Consider the following 13,883-nt stretch of genomic DNA (forward strand, 5'->3'; position numbering starts at 1 on the left):
ACCATCTGTTTACCTACTTTTATCTGAGTTCCAGCAGAATGAGTTTCATAGTATACAATGAGAGCAATAAACGAAAAACTTCACCTCAGTTGCTCTTCCAGAGTTTGGAAGGTTCTTTATTGTTAATGGCCTGGTCCAGTGTCTGTGGGTAGCATTGACCAAATGGTTACCTTATGCTAATGCAACTATTTATAAAAAGAGATAAATCTAAAAGAGAGAGAGATAAATTGCCTTATTTACCCAGTGTTCTGAACAGCCTCTTTTAAAGTAGACCTTGGCCTTCATGGGCTTCGCTGGTGGCTCAGCTGGGAAGGAATCCACCTGCAACGTGGGAGACCTAGTTTCTCTCCCTGGGTTGGGAAGATCCCCTGGAGAAGGGAATGGCTACCCACTCCAGTATTCTGGTCTGGAGAATTCCATGGACTGTATAGTCCATGGGGTCGCAGAGTCCCACACGACTAAGTGACTTTTCACTTTTTGACCTTCATTGTCCCAGAGAAAGGGAGGCCCCAGCACAAATGTGAAGAGAATAAATGAAATTAAATTTTGCTCTGCGAGCTTCTAGCAGCCTAAGTCCTTGTGATTTAATGGTTTCTCACTGGTGATTTTGACTACACAGTATTTTAGAAATTACTTTAGAACCTAACCCTCAGGTAATTTAGGATGTAACTGTTGAACTTGGATGCAGTTTCTCTTAAATTGCATAATTCTATGTAAACTCAGAGTACTTACCTAATTACGCAGAAGGAGGATGGAAATACAGTACTGAAATGTGGGGGCTTCCCAGGTGGCTCATTGTAAAGAATCTGCCTCTTAATGCAGGAGACCCAGGAGATGCAAGTTTGATCCTTGTGTCCAGAACATCTGGAGGAGGAAATGGCAAGCCACTCCAGTATTCCTTCCTGGAAAATTCCAAGGACAGAGGAGCCTGGTGGGCTATATAGTCCATGGGGTTGCCAAGAGTCTGACACAACTGAGCACACACACACACTGAAATGTGGAGATCCACATGGAAAGATTTCACAGTAAATTATATTGGGATGTATAAATTTAGCTTTTAATGCTAACAGTATTTAGGGTGAATTAGGATTATGCTGTTAAACCTAGTTTATGCTCCATCTCCCCATTTGCACTTTCAAATCCCATCATTTCAGTCTGCTACTAACTAAGACTGTGGGGCAAATACTTGCTATGTTAAGGGTCTCTTGTGTAGACTTAATTTTAATCCATCATCATAATCCTTGCTACTTCTTGGTGGAGAAACACCCAAATCTAAAACTTCTGCTGCTTGGCTAGTGACAATAGGATGTGTTTTTTAATGTAGAAGTTGAATGGTGGTTGTATTAAAAAGACTTGATTTTTTTTTTTTTAAACATATATTTTTGGCTGCCTCTGGTCTTAATTGAGAGTGTATGGGCTTTTCTGAGTGGTGCTCAGGCTCCAGAGAGCACAGGCTCAGTAGTGGCAGGCTTAGTTGCCCTGAGGCACGTGGGATTTTAGCTCTCCAACCAGGGATCAAACCCATGTCCCTTGCATAGGAAGGCAGATTCTTAACCACTGGACCACCAGGCAAGTCCCAGAAAGATTGATTTAAAGGTTAATGCTAGTCTTATTTGACTCTTGGAAGGGTAGATAACTAATAATAGTTACATTTATGCTTGTATCTTCAGATAATTAGTCTACATTTTGTATAGTCTTCAGCTATAGTGACATTACTCAAAGGTTTTTAGATATTACCTAAAACCAGTTGCCACATTTATACCTGAGGCTAAGAAAAGTTGAGTGCCTTGAGTAAAATCAGTTAGTGACAGAGTTAGGAACGGAATCCAGATATCCATAATCTAGTGCTCTGCAAGATACCTTTATAAAAACAACATACTACTTAAATTTCCTGAAAGGACTGTTTCTAGAACTTTCCTGGCGGTCCAGTGGTTAAGACTCTGTGTTCCCAGTGCAGGGGGCATGGATTTGAACTTAGGAACCAAGGTACTGCATCCACATGGCGCAGCCTAGAAAACTACAAAATTATATACAGAAAATAAAGATAAAAACTGCTTCTGGGAACAAAAATTGTTAAGTATTGTGAGGGACAACTATAGTAACTTTCTTGCTTTCCCACAGTCCTCCAAAGAACTTAATAACTTAGGTTTAAGAGTAGGTGTGGGGACTGCTGAAGTTGAAGCAACTTTGTATATGTGGTGACAGTTCTAAATGGGTTGGTAATCCTACAGATACCAGCTGGTTCCCAAAGAATACAACATTTAATGCAATTTTATGATACCTTTCACATTTATGTTTATTAATTTTCACATTTATGATGTTACGTGCGTTCCCATTTTGTACTCAGTTTGACAGTAGCCCAGAGGATGGGGACTGCTGACTTGCTTTTACTGATGAGGAGAATGATCAAGGTCACCGAGCTGACGTTATGTCCAGTGCTGTTTTTACACCACACTTAAAGTAATTGCTGGTAAATATAGTAATATGTGACTCTTCACAGTGACTATGACAGAATATAGAAATGGAAACCAGTGAGGGCCAGTGGTCAATATACCTGGGTTCTAACTGACAGTATTTTGCTGATTTAGTGATCTTTTTCTTTTTCTCTGAACATTGGTTTTATGAAATAGTGATGGTAATGTGTGCTCATGCTCAGTCACTCAGGCGTGTCCACCTCTTTGTGACCCTTTGTGACTCTCTGAGCCCGCCAGGCTCCTCTGTCCGTGAGATTTTCTGGGCAAGCATACTGGAGTGGGTTGCCATTTCCATCTCTAGGGGATCTTCCCCACCCAGGGATTGAACCCCCATCTTGACGTCTCGTGCACTGCAGGCGAATTCTTTAGCTGAGTCATTGGGGAAGCCCTCAAACAAATCTCTGGTTCCACTGAGATTTGAACTTAGATCGCTGGATTCAGAGACCAGAGTGTTAATCTTCACAGCATGGGGCCTGTTGTGATGGTAATACAGATATGTATTCCACAGTGTTCTTGAGGAGATATGAAACTTTTTTATATTTTAAGGCATTTTGTAAATGGAACATTGTTGAATGCAATTTGGTCTCCTTAGAGAACGATGTCATCGGAAAATGTTTAAATCTTAGATTTTTAAATAGGAAGCGGACTTACCTAATTCTCTCATTTTACAGTCGAAGAATCTGAAGGCAAGAGATACTGTGATTTGTTTGGGCTCATAACAAGTAGTTGCATGTCTTGAACTAGATCCCAGATCTCTAGATACCTGATTCAGTGCCCTTTCCAGTGCAGCATCCCACTGTTATGAATTCCCAAATAACTATTTACATAAAAAGAATTTTAAAAAAAGCTTATGATTTTTGAATAACTTTGGCTGGAGAATTTGACTCTGACTTTTATTGTTTATGTTCTACTCTGCTACACCATTACTAATGAAGAGTCCAAGTTTGCAGTCTCTTAAACCAATTATCAGAGTGTGTATTGGGTTGGCCAAAAAGTTCATTTGGTGTTTTCTGTAAGATGGCTAACGAAAACCCCAAAGTTTTTGGCCATCCCGATATATCAGATTCCAGCTGGTCTTCACCTGAGAAATGATGGAACATATTTGATAAACTGATGCTTTTGTCATTTTTAATTGGCCTAACAGGAAAGTTGATGCTTGGGTTAAAATTCAGGACACACAAGAAAATGTAGAATGTTAGGAGTATAAGAGAATCGTAGAGAGCACTTTACTCTTTCTTTCTTGGTACTGGACCTTCAGGCCCAAATGAAGAGCTATGTCCTAGTTTGGTAGCAATAGAACGTAAGAGGGAATTTAGGTCTCCTGACTTCTACTTTATGCACTTTTTATAAGTACTAAGCCAACAGTATTTCAAAATACTCCTATGAATATTGCCTTGTTTTTCCAACATGAACGTCTAGTCTGGTTTTGAAAATTGCTTACAGCTTGAGTTTGTGCCATGGAAGATTGGGCAAATGAGGTAGGGAGTCAGGGAGAGTGTTTGCTGTAGAGCTGAGGAACCTATTCTTTGGCCTGCCCAGACAGGTCAGATTTGGTTTAGGACTATTCTGGGACTAGACATGACTATGGCCTACATGATAATTCTGTAACCACTTCTGTGGGTTAAGCCTACATTGGAAAATTTATGTGGGCTGTGGGTGGAGTACTGGGGTATTTTTCTCGTAACACTCAAGACTTTGAGGTACGTCTAGTAGGATCTGCCAAGCCACTCAGATGGAGAACATTCATATGGAGACTAAATTCTGGCTGAGATTGAAGTGTGTTACTTTGTTGAATTGGTTTCTTTAGAATATTTAAAGTTTTTCAAACTCATTTCAGGGCTTGTGTCTTTTATAAGAATTATAAATTTTATATTCCTACACAAACTTTTTTATTCCATGAGGCTTCTTAGTGAAGCTAATGAGCTTTTTAAAATAAAATGAAATTGTTTCATTTATGAAATATTTTGAAGAACTAAAGCAGGAATCCTTTCCTTGGAGAACTGCAGTGTTGTCAGCTGTTAATACTCATATTTATAAATAGGTCATCTTTATTTGAAAAGGCATACAAGGTTTTCTAACTCCAGATCTTTCCAGCCACAGTATTGCTACATTAAGCAGAACTGTCAAAGATGAAATGGAACCAGAATGATTGTCTAGACAGTTTGAAATGTTAACCCTTTCTTGTAACATTGGTTAATGCTCATGACTATTTACCTCTTCTACTTGGTTTTAAAATTGTCACTTTAAAAAATACTGTAATAAAATGTAAGTCTGAATCCTTAATTTCACATAGCACAGCTAGCTTATAAATAGAATGACCATATGTCTCAGTTTGCCCAAGACAGTCCTGGATCATGCCTGTTGTCCTAGCATAATTATTAATAGCTCTTCCTTTATTCTCAGAAGTGTCCCACTTGGATAATAAGTTATCTGGTCACTTACTTACACACTATAGTAATTTTGTGGTAGTAGATTTGGGTTGTTGAAATGTTATTTGACATAGGACCATAAGATAATGGAATATTAGCTTATTTTGGCTAGATTTGGATATTTTTCATCGGTCAGACATTTTTATTAACAGAATTCTTACTGTCTCAGAGTAGCATATTAAACAAGAACATATGTGATTTGAAGTTAGGTATCATTTACTTGTTGTGTGACCTTTGACAGGTTATGAAACTTTGCCGAGCTTCTTATTCTCTTTAACAGTGGTGGTGGTTTAGTTGCTAAGTCATGTCTGACTCTGACGACCCCATGGACTGTAGCCCTGCCAGGCTTCCATAAACACAGATAATAGCAAAACCTATACTATAGGGTTTTTGTGAGGATTTAAAGGCAATAACATACATAAAAATGCATTGTAAGCTTTAAATTGCTGTTTGTTAGTCATTAGTATTGGAGAAGGCAATGGCACCCCACTCCAGTACTCTTGCCTGGAGAATCCCATGGATGGAGGAGCCTGGTCGGCTACAGTCCATGGGGTTGCTAAGAGTTGGACACGACTAAGCGACTTCTCTTTCACTTTTCAATTTCCTACATTGGAGAAGGAAATGGCAACCCACTCCAGTGTTCTTGCCTGGAGAATCCCAGGGACGGGGGAGCCTGGTGGGCTGCCGTCTGTGGAGTTGCACAGAGTCGAACACGACTGAAGTGACTTAGCAGCAGCAGCAGCAGCAGTCATTAGTATCTCACACATGTGCTTCTGAAAATTGAATTTAAAATGAATAATTTTATCTACTTTAGGGAACCTTACTATTTCATAGCAGTCTTTTAGAAGTGTTAGCTGTCATGGGGAGTAGGGAGATAATACTTAGAGATATATGTATGGTTGAGGATTTTGGGGATGAAGGGGAAGAAAAAAATAGATGATGCTGGGCAGAGGGAAGAGATTTTTTTCCTTGAGTGTGCAAGACAGCATGCTAATATGGACAGCCTTAAATGAAGGACTGGCTTCCATAGCCTAAGGGAAACAAAGACTTTCCTAGTTTGTTTACTTTTTAAAAAATGCCAACAATGTAATTCATATATAGTAAAATCACAGATCCTAAGTTCACTGAATTTTTGGGGGGAAAGAAAAGTATTTGTAAAACACCACCCAGATCAACTTAACAAAACATGTTCATCTCCCAGAAAGTTTTTTCTTGCCTCTTTTCAATCAGTCTCTTTCTCCTGCCCCATCCAGGCAATTGTTTTCTGGCTTCTATTAGTAAAGATTAGTCTTGTGTATTCTTAAACTTCATATAAATAAAATCATAGGATAAGTACTGTTTGTGTCTGATTACTTTTGCTCAGTGACAGTTTTGAGATTCATCCATTTTGACATGTGTTTTAGTAGTTTGCTTCTTTTCACAGCTAAGATTCCATGATATGAACATTATAACAGTTCTGCTGATGAACTTTGGCTTGTTTCCAGGGTTTGGTTACCCTAAGTGACGCTTCGTGAACCTTCCTGTATACGCCTTTGTGTGGACATGGGTAAATGCCCAGGTGTGGAATTGCTGTGTTCTAGGGTAGATGTGTGTTTAACTTCAGAAACCACCACTGTTTTCCAAAATAGAAAATGGAATACATTCAACATTCTGTATTATAAGAGTTCCAGTTATTCCGCATTCTTGACATTTTTGATGTCACTTACTCCTTTTCCATCCTTTACTCCTTTTCTGTCCTTTCCAAATACCAAAATGTTTGGCATTTTGGATTTTAGCCATTCTGGTGGGTATATAATTCTATTTCATTGTAGTTAATAGTTCACTGGTGGCTAATAATGTGACTATAGGCCATTTGCTTATCTTTTCTTTTGAACTGTCAGTTCAGGTCTTTTACCCATATTTGTAAGTATAGGTTGTCTTTTTTGTTGCTGGTTTGTTAATTCTTTTGGTATTTTAGATAAAAGTTATTTGTCAGATTTTACACATAAGCATATATACCTTCATGTTTAGCAAATATTTTCTCTCTGAGCCATGTCTTTCCATTTTTGTAACAGTGTCTTTTGGGAGCAGAAGTTTTAAAATGTAATATTGAATTCATTGATTTGATTCCTTTTATTTTATGTTTATTACCTTTTAGGTTCTTAGAGATCTTTCCTTTTCTATCTCAAGGTTATGAAACTATTCCCTTATGTTTTCTTCTAGAAGCCTTATAGTTTCAGCCTTCACATTTAGGTCTGTGATCCATGTTAAGCTAATTTTTTTGCTACAGTGTAAGGGTTTCCTTAAAAGGATTCTCAGTCAATAGATTCGATAGGTATAAGACTTTTCTCAGACTCTCTATTCTGATCTGTTGGTCTGTTTGTATCGTGTTATGCCAATACTACATTGACTTAATTATTGTAGCTTTATAAGGTTGGTGTTGTTTCTTTAAATTTTTGATAGCTTTCAGCAGTAAAGCCATCTGGGCCTAGAATATTTAAAGATATGATAAATGGTTATTCAGATTTACCATTTTTCCCTGTGTCAGTTTTGAATTTTTAAAGAAATCTGTTCTAAATTGCTGGATTGTTATAGAATTACTCATAGTATTCTATTACTGCTTGCGGGAACTGTTTTATGTCCCCTTTTTCATTCCTGATATTGGTATTCCGCCTCCTCCTCTTTTTTTCTTTTTTAACTTTTTGGGCTCAGTCTTGTTAGGGGTTTACCAATTGTATTAATCTTTTCAAAACCCCAGATTTGAGTTTTGTTGAACTTCTGTTTTGGTACTACATTTTCTATTTTGTTTATTTTTTGCTGTCATATTTTTATTTTCTTGCTTCTATTCTTTTGGACCTAATTTACTCCTTTTCCATTTTCTTTTGAGTTAGAAATTCAGACCATTCATTTTAAACTTTTATTGTTTTCTAATATGTGCATTTCATATATAAAATGTTTCATATATATAAATGTTTCCCTCTCAGTACTTCTTTTAACTTCAACATAAAATTTTGACATGCGTGATCAGTTCAAGTAATTTTCTAATTTCTGTTGTGATTTCTCTCATATACAGATTTTAAAAGTTTATTGTCTAATTTCTAAATATTTGGGGGTTTTACAGTTATTTTTAAAAATTGGTTTTCTATTTAATTCCATGATACAGAAAATATATTGTTTATACTTTATAAGCATGTATCTGTATTTTATATATGTGGGCATGCGTGCTTAGTTGAGTCTGACTCTCTGTGACCTCACCAGGCTCCTCTGTCCATGGGATTATCCCAGGTAGAATACTGGAGTGGGTTGCCATTTCCTCCTCCAGGGGATCTTCCCAACCCAGGGATCCATCCCATGTCTCCTGTAGCTCCTGCATTGGCAGGTGATTCTTTACCACTGAGCTACCTGGGAAGCCCCCTTTTTATGTATAGAGAAAAAATACATTGTTAAGTTTCAGCCCTTTGATACCTCCTGAGATTTTTATGATCTTACCTGTAGCCTGTTTTGCTGAATGTTACATGTGTTTTTAAAGTCTTTAATTTCACTCAGCAATATTTTGAGATTTTCAGTGTAGTTGTTCTGTACATCATTTATTCAGTAAATGAATATTGCAGTTGTTGGGGTGTATTGTTCTATAAATGCGAATTAGTTTGCTTGTTTGATTTACTGCATTATTCATTTCAGTTCAGTTGCTCAGTTGTGTCCAACTCTTTGTGACCCTGTGGATTGCAGCGTGCAGGCTTCCCTGTCCATCACCAACTCCCAGAGCCTGCTCAAACTCATGTCCATTAAGTCTATGATGCCATCCAACTGTCTCATCCTCTGTCTCCCCTTCTCCACTTGCCTTCAGAAGGTCTTTCCCTTCATCAGGGTCTTTTTCCAGTGAGTCAGTTCTTTGCATCAGGTGGCTGAAGTATTGGAGCTTCAGCTTCAGCATCAGTTCTTCCAGTGAATATTCAGGACTGATTTCCTTTAGGATTGACTGGTTTGATCTCCTTGCAGTCCCAAGGGACTCTCCAAAGTCTTCTCCAACACCACAGTTCAAAAGCATCAATTCTTCGGTGCTCAGCTTACTTGATGATCCAGCTCTCACATCCATACATGACTACTGTGATACATAATTCACATGCCACAAAATCTGCCATTTTAAACTGTACAACTCAGTGGTTTTAGGATATTCATAGTGTTGTGCATCCATCACCACTATCTAATTGCAGAATATTTTCATCATCTCCAAATGAAGTCTCAGGCTTCCTTGATGGCTCAGTGGGTGAAGAATCTGTCTGCAGTTCAGGAGATACAGGAGATGTGGGTTTGATATCTGGGTCGGGAAGGTCCCCTGGAGGAGGAAAATGCCAACCCACTTTAGTATTCATGTCTGAAAAATCCCATGGGCAGAGAAGCCTGGTAGGCAGCATTCCATGGGGTCAAAAAGAGCTGGACACAACATAGTGACTGAGCACAGGGCACAGGTGAAGCCTCGTCCCTGTTAGCAGTCACTCTCTATTTCCTCTGCCCCTATCCTGGCAATTACTAATCTACTTTGTGAATTTGTCATTCTCTGGTCATTTCATGAGTGGAATCATGTATTTGGGCTTTTGTGCCTGGCTTCCTTCACTGAGCATATTATTTTCAGAGTTCATCCTATGTTGCTACAAGTATCAGTATTTCATTCCTTCTTATGGCTGAATAATATTCCATTGTATGTATAGACCACATTTTGTTTATCCATTTACCAGTGGATAGGTATTTTTATTTCCACTTTTTGACCATTATGGGTAATGATACAATAAACATTTATGTCCAAGTTTTTGTGATGTCACGTGTTTTCATTTCTCCTGAGTATATACTTATACTGGGTCATATGGTTATTGTGTTTAATCACTAAGTTATATCCAACTCTTGCAAACCCATGAACTATAGCCTGCCAGACTCTTCTGTCCATGGGATTTCCCAGGCGAGAATACTGCAGTGGGTTGCCATTTCCTTCTCCAAGGAATCTTCCCGAGCCAGGGATCCAACCCACATCCCTTATGTCTCCTGCGTTGGTAGGCGAGTTCTTTACCACTAGCGCCACCTGGGAATTTTACATTTGTTTTTTCTTTTGAGGAACTGCCAAACGTTGTTTCAAGCTGGCAGCATCATTTTACATCTCCACCAGCAGTGTGGATTCCAGTTTTTCTGTGTTCTTTCCAATACTTATTATTTTCTCCCAATGTTTGCTGAGAGGCTGTCTGTGCTTGATAAGGTGTAACTTCAATGCTCACCCAGGCTTACAGTGCTGCCATAGCCTTTATTTCCCGCTTGTGCAGAGCCCCATGTTCAGAGATGATTGCTTAGTGCCTTTTCAAGTCTTTCATGAGCATGCACACAAGCCAGGGCACATGTACGTGGTCTCCTAGATTCTCAGGAATATTCAGAACTTTTCAAAACCCCTATGGACATCTCACGTCCACACTTTTACTTTTAAGCTTTTTGGTTTGCTCCCAACTGCTTCAGATGGCTGGAGTGTTAAACAATTGCAGATGATTGTTTTTGACAAATGCCCCTGGGGAAAAGGATGTGAGCACTGGGGAAACTGTGAGTCAGGTCAAATGATGAGAAGTGTTAGGAGTAGGGGTTTTTCGGGTAACTGCCGGTTACTCAAAAGCTCAGATAATAACGGTCTCTGAAAACGGGGCTTTGAAAGAGCTCCAGTTCTGTTCCAATTCCTCCAGTGGCTGATAGACTCTTGCTTTCCACTGTGTTTTTGGGGCTCTTGCTTTTAAGGCTGCCATGGAGCTGGGGAGGGAGATGGGAATTCGGCAAGTTAGAGTGCCACAAAGCTTGCTGTTTTTGCAGAGATTCAGCCTTTTTTTTCCCTTTGAAGAATGCTCCTCAGATGTTGCAAGCCTTTGGAGCTCTGAAAGTGTTGATTTTGACTTTTTTTTTTTTTTTGCTTACTGTTCTTGTTGCTTTTATAGAAGAGAGGATTCTTGGAGGCCCTTATTCTACCATTCTTGATGATGTCACCCTAATTGTTTTTTAAACATTTTAATATATTTTTCTTTTGAATACTTTACGATTTCCTTTTTTTTTTTTTGACTCACAGGAAGTTGCAAGAAGAGTACAGAGAGTTCCTATGACCCTTCACCCAACTTCCGCCAGTAATAAATCTTAAATAACCATAGTATAGTACCAAAACCAGGAAATTAATATTGGTATAGTACTTTACCGGGTGGCGCTAGTGGTAAAGAACCCACCTGCCAGTTCTAGGAGATAGAGATGCGGGTTCGTTCCCTCGGTTGGGAAGAGCCGCTGGAGGAGGCAATGGCAACCCACTCCAGTATTCTTGCCTGGAGAATCCCATGGACAGAGGAGCTTGGCAGGCTACGGTCCATGGGGTCACAAAGAGTCAGACACAACTGAAGTGGCTTGGCACGTATAGTACTATTAAGTCAACTGTGAATGTTTTTAGAATATCACCAGTCTTTGCTTACACTGCATTTTACTGGCGTGGTGGTGGTGTATAGTTCCGTGAGATTTTATCATGTACAGATTCCATATTAACACAATTAGGATACTAAGCTGTTCTGTCACCAAAAGAAACTCCTTTGTGTTATCCCTAAATGGTCACTCACAACAGTGTGTTTGAAATCCATCTAGGTTGTATCATAGTTCATTTCTTTTTAATGCTGAATATTAGTCCATTGTACGGGTGTACCACAGTTTGTTTACCTAGTTACCTGTTGAAGGACATTTGGGTTGCTTCCAATTTTTTACTATTACCAGTAAAAGTATTATTATAAGATGGGCTCCAGGCTAGGCATTTAAACTGGCCTCCTGTATACATTTCTTGGGGCAAAAAAAGATGAGCTACAGTCCAGACATTTACAATTAGCCTTCTGTTTGCATTTCTTGAGACAGGAGGTAGGTGGGCTCCAGGTTAGATATTTACAACCAGTCTCCTGTTTGCACTTCAGAATACAAATAACAACAGAAATAGAGTAAAATAGCCAGGCTTTGTCTCCTGAGGACACTTTAAGATAACAACAGTCAGAAACAGAAAGGGGCTAAACCTTGTTTGTGTAAAAGATCAAGAGGTCATATATTTCCCATCCTTGGGGCAAGGGATACATTGCACATGCACAGAAAGGCTCCTTTGGGGGTCAAAAGGAGGAGTTTGTCACTCCGTAATATGTGACGCCAAGGCCACCCTATAGGCCTCTGGGCTGGAATGTATTTTGAAAAATATTTGCACATGCATGTTGGGGAGGGTCCTAGAGTAAGTCAGGTGTGGAAAAAGAAACCATGTAATTGGCCAAAGGTAAACAAATACCCAGAAGAACTGCCCTGTATGAATGATTTAACTACCTCTCTACTGCCCTCCTCCTCTTTAGGGGGGACGCCCACACCGTTTCCCTTGGGTGTGTATTTTTGCCTTGCTCCTATCTTAACTGTTTCTCTGCATGCTCGCCCACTTGTTATGGTGCTGTGCTCTAATAAGAAACTTTGTACCTGCTTGTGCAGTTTTTGCCTTCATGAGAAACGAATTTCTCAGTGGGGGTAAGAGCCAGGGAAAATTTGCTTCTAACCTCTATCCCTTGCTGATCTGGTGGCTAGGATTCCTGGTTTTCATCCAGGGTACACAGGGTCAATTCTTGGTTAGGGAACTAAGATCTTACTTCTTGCGACTACTCACTGCTGCCTCTAAGATCAGTTCAGTTCAGTCGCTCAGTTGTGTCCCACTCTTTGCGACCCCATGAATCACAGCACGCCAGGCCTCCCTGTTCATCAACAACTCCCGGAGTTCATCCAAATTCATGTCCGTTGAATCGGTGATGCCATCCAGCCATCTTATCCTCTGTCGTCCCCTTCTCCTCCTGCCCCCAATCTTTCCCAGCATCAGGGTCTTTTGCAATGAGTCAACTCCTCACATGAGGTGGCCAATATTGGAGTTTCAGCTTCAGCATCAGTCCTTCCAATGAACACCCAGGATTGATCTCCTTTAGGATGGACTGGTTGGACCTCCTTGCAGTCCAAGGGACTCTAAAGAGTCTTCTCCAACACCACAGTTCAAAAGCATCAATTGTTCAGCGCTCAGCTTTCTTCACAGTCCAACTCTCACATCCATACATGACCACTGGAAAAACCATAGCTTTGACTAGACAGACCTTTATTGGCAAAGTAATGTATACGAATATGCTATCTAGGTTGGTCATAACTTTCCTTCCAAGGAGTAAGCGTCTTTTAATTTCATGGCTGCAGTCACCATCTGCAGTGATTTTGGAGCCCAAATAAATAAAGTCTGACACTGTTTCCACTGTTTCCCCGTCTATTTTCCATGAAGTGATGGGACCAGGTTCCATGATCTTCGTTTTCTGAATGTTGAGCTTTAAGCCAAATTTTTCACTCTCCTCTTTCACTTTCATCAAGAGGCTTTTGAGTTCCTCTTCACTTTCTGCCATAAGGGTGGTGTCATCTGCATATCTGAGGTTATTGATATTTCTCCCAGCAATCTTGATTCCAGCTTGTGTTTCTTCCAGTCCAGCATTTTAGTTAAATAAGCAGGGTGACAATATACAGCCTTGACGTACTCCTTTTCCTATTTGGAACCAGTCTGTTGTTCCATGTCCAGTTCTAACTATTGCTTCCTGTCCTGCATATAGGTTTCTCAAGAGGCAGGTCAGGTGGTCTGGTATTCCCATCTCTTTCAGAATTTTCCACAGTTTATTGTAATCCACAGAGTCAAAGGCTTTGGCATAGTCAATAAAGCAGAAATAGATGTTTTTCTGGAACTCTCTTGCTTTTTTGATGATCCAGCCGATGTTGGCAATTTGATCTCTGGTTCTTCTACCTTTTCTAAAACCAGCTTGAACATCTGGATTTGTTTAAATAATATAGTTCTGGTGATACTGTATCGGATTTATTGTGGCTAAAAAAATAGCAGCAGTGTAGAAATTTAGGCAGGGTCTAGAGAGCCTGGTGGGCTGCCGTCTATGGGGTCACACAGAGTCGGACACGA

The 13,883-nt window shown here is 39.6% G+C and overlaps 1 protein-coding gene across 6 annotated transcripts in view; it reads left to right on the forward strand.

Annotated features, from left to right (window-relative positions):
- Positions 1 to 13,883, forward strand: part of ADK (adenosine kinase) — a 550,282-nt gene that overhangs the window by 26,697 nt on the left and 509,702 nt on the right. The window lies entirely within an intron of this gene.

Source organism: Bos indicus, chromosome 28 (genome assembly GCF_029378745.1).
Source record: "Bos indicus isolate NIAB-ARS_2022 breed Sahiwal x Tharparkar chromosome 28, NIAB-ARS_B.indTharparkar_mat_pri_1.0, whole genome shotgun sequence".
NCBI lineage: Eukaryota > Metazoa > Chordata > Mammalia > Artiodactyla > Bovidae > Bos > Bos indicus.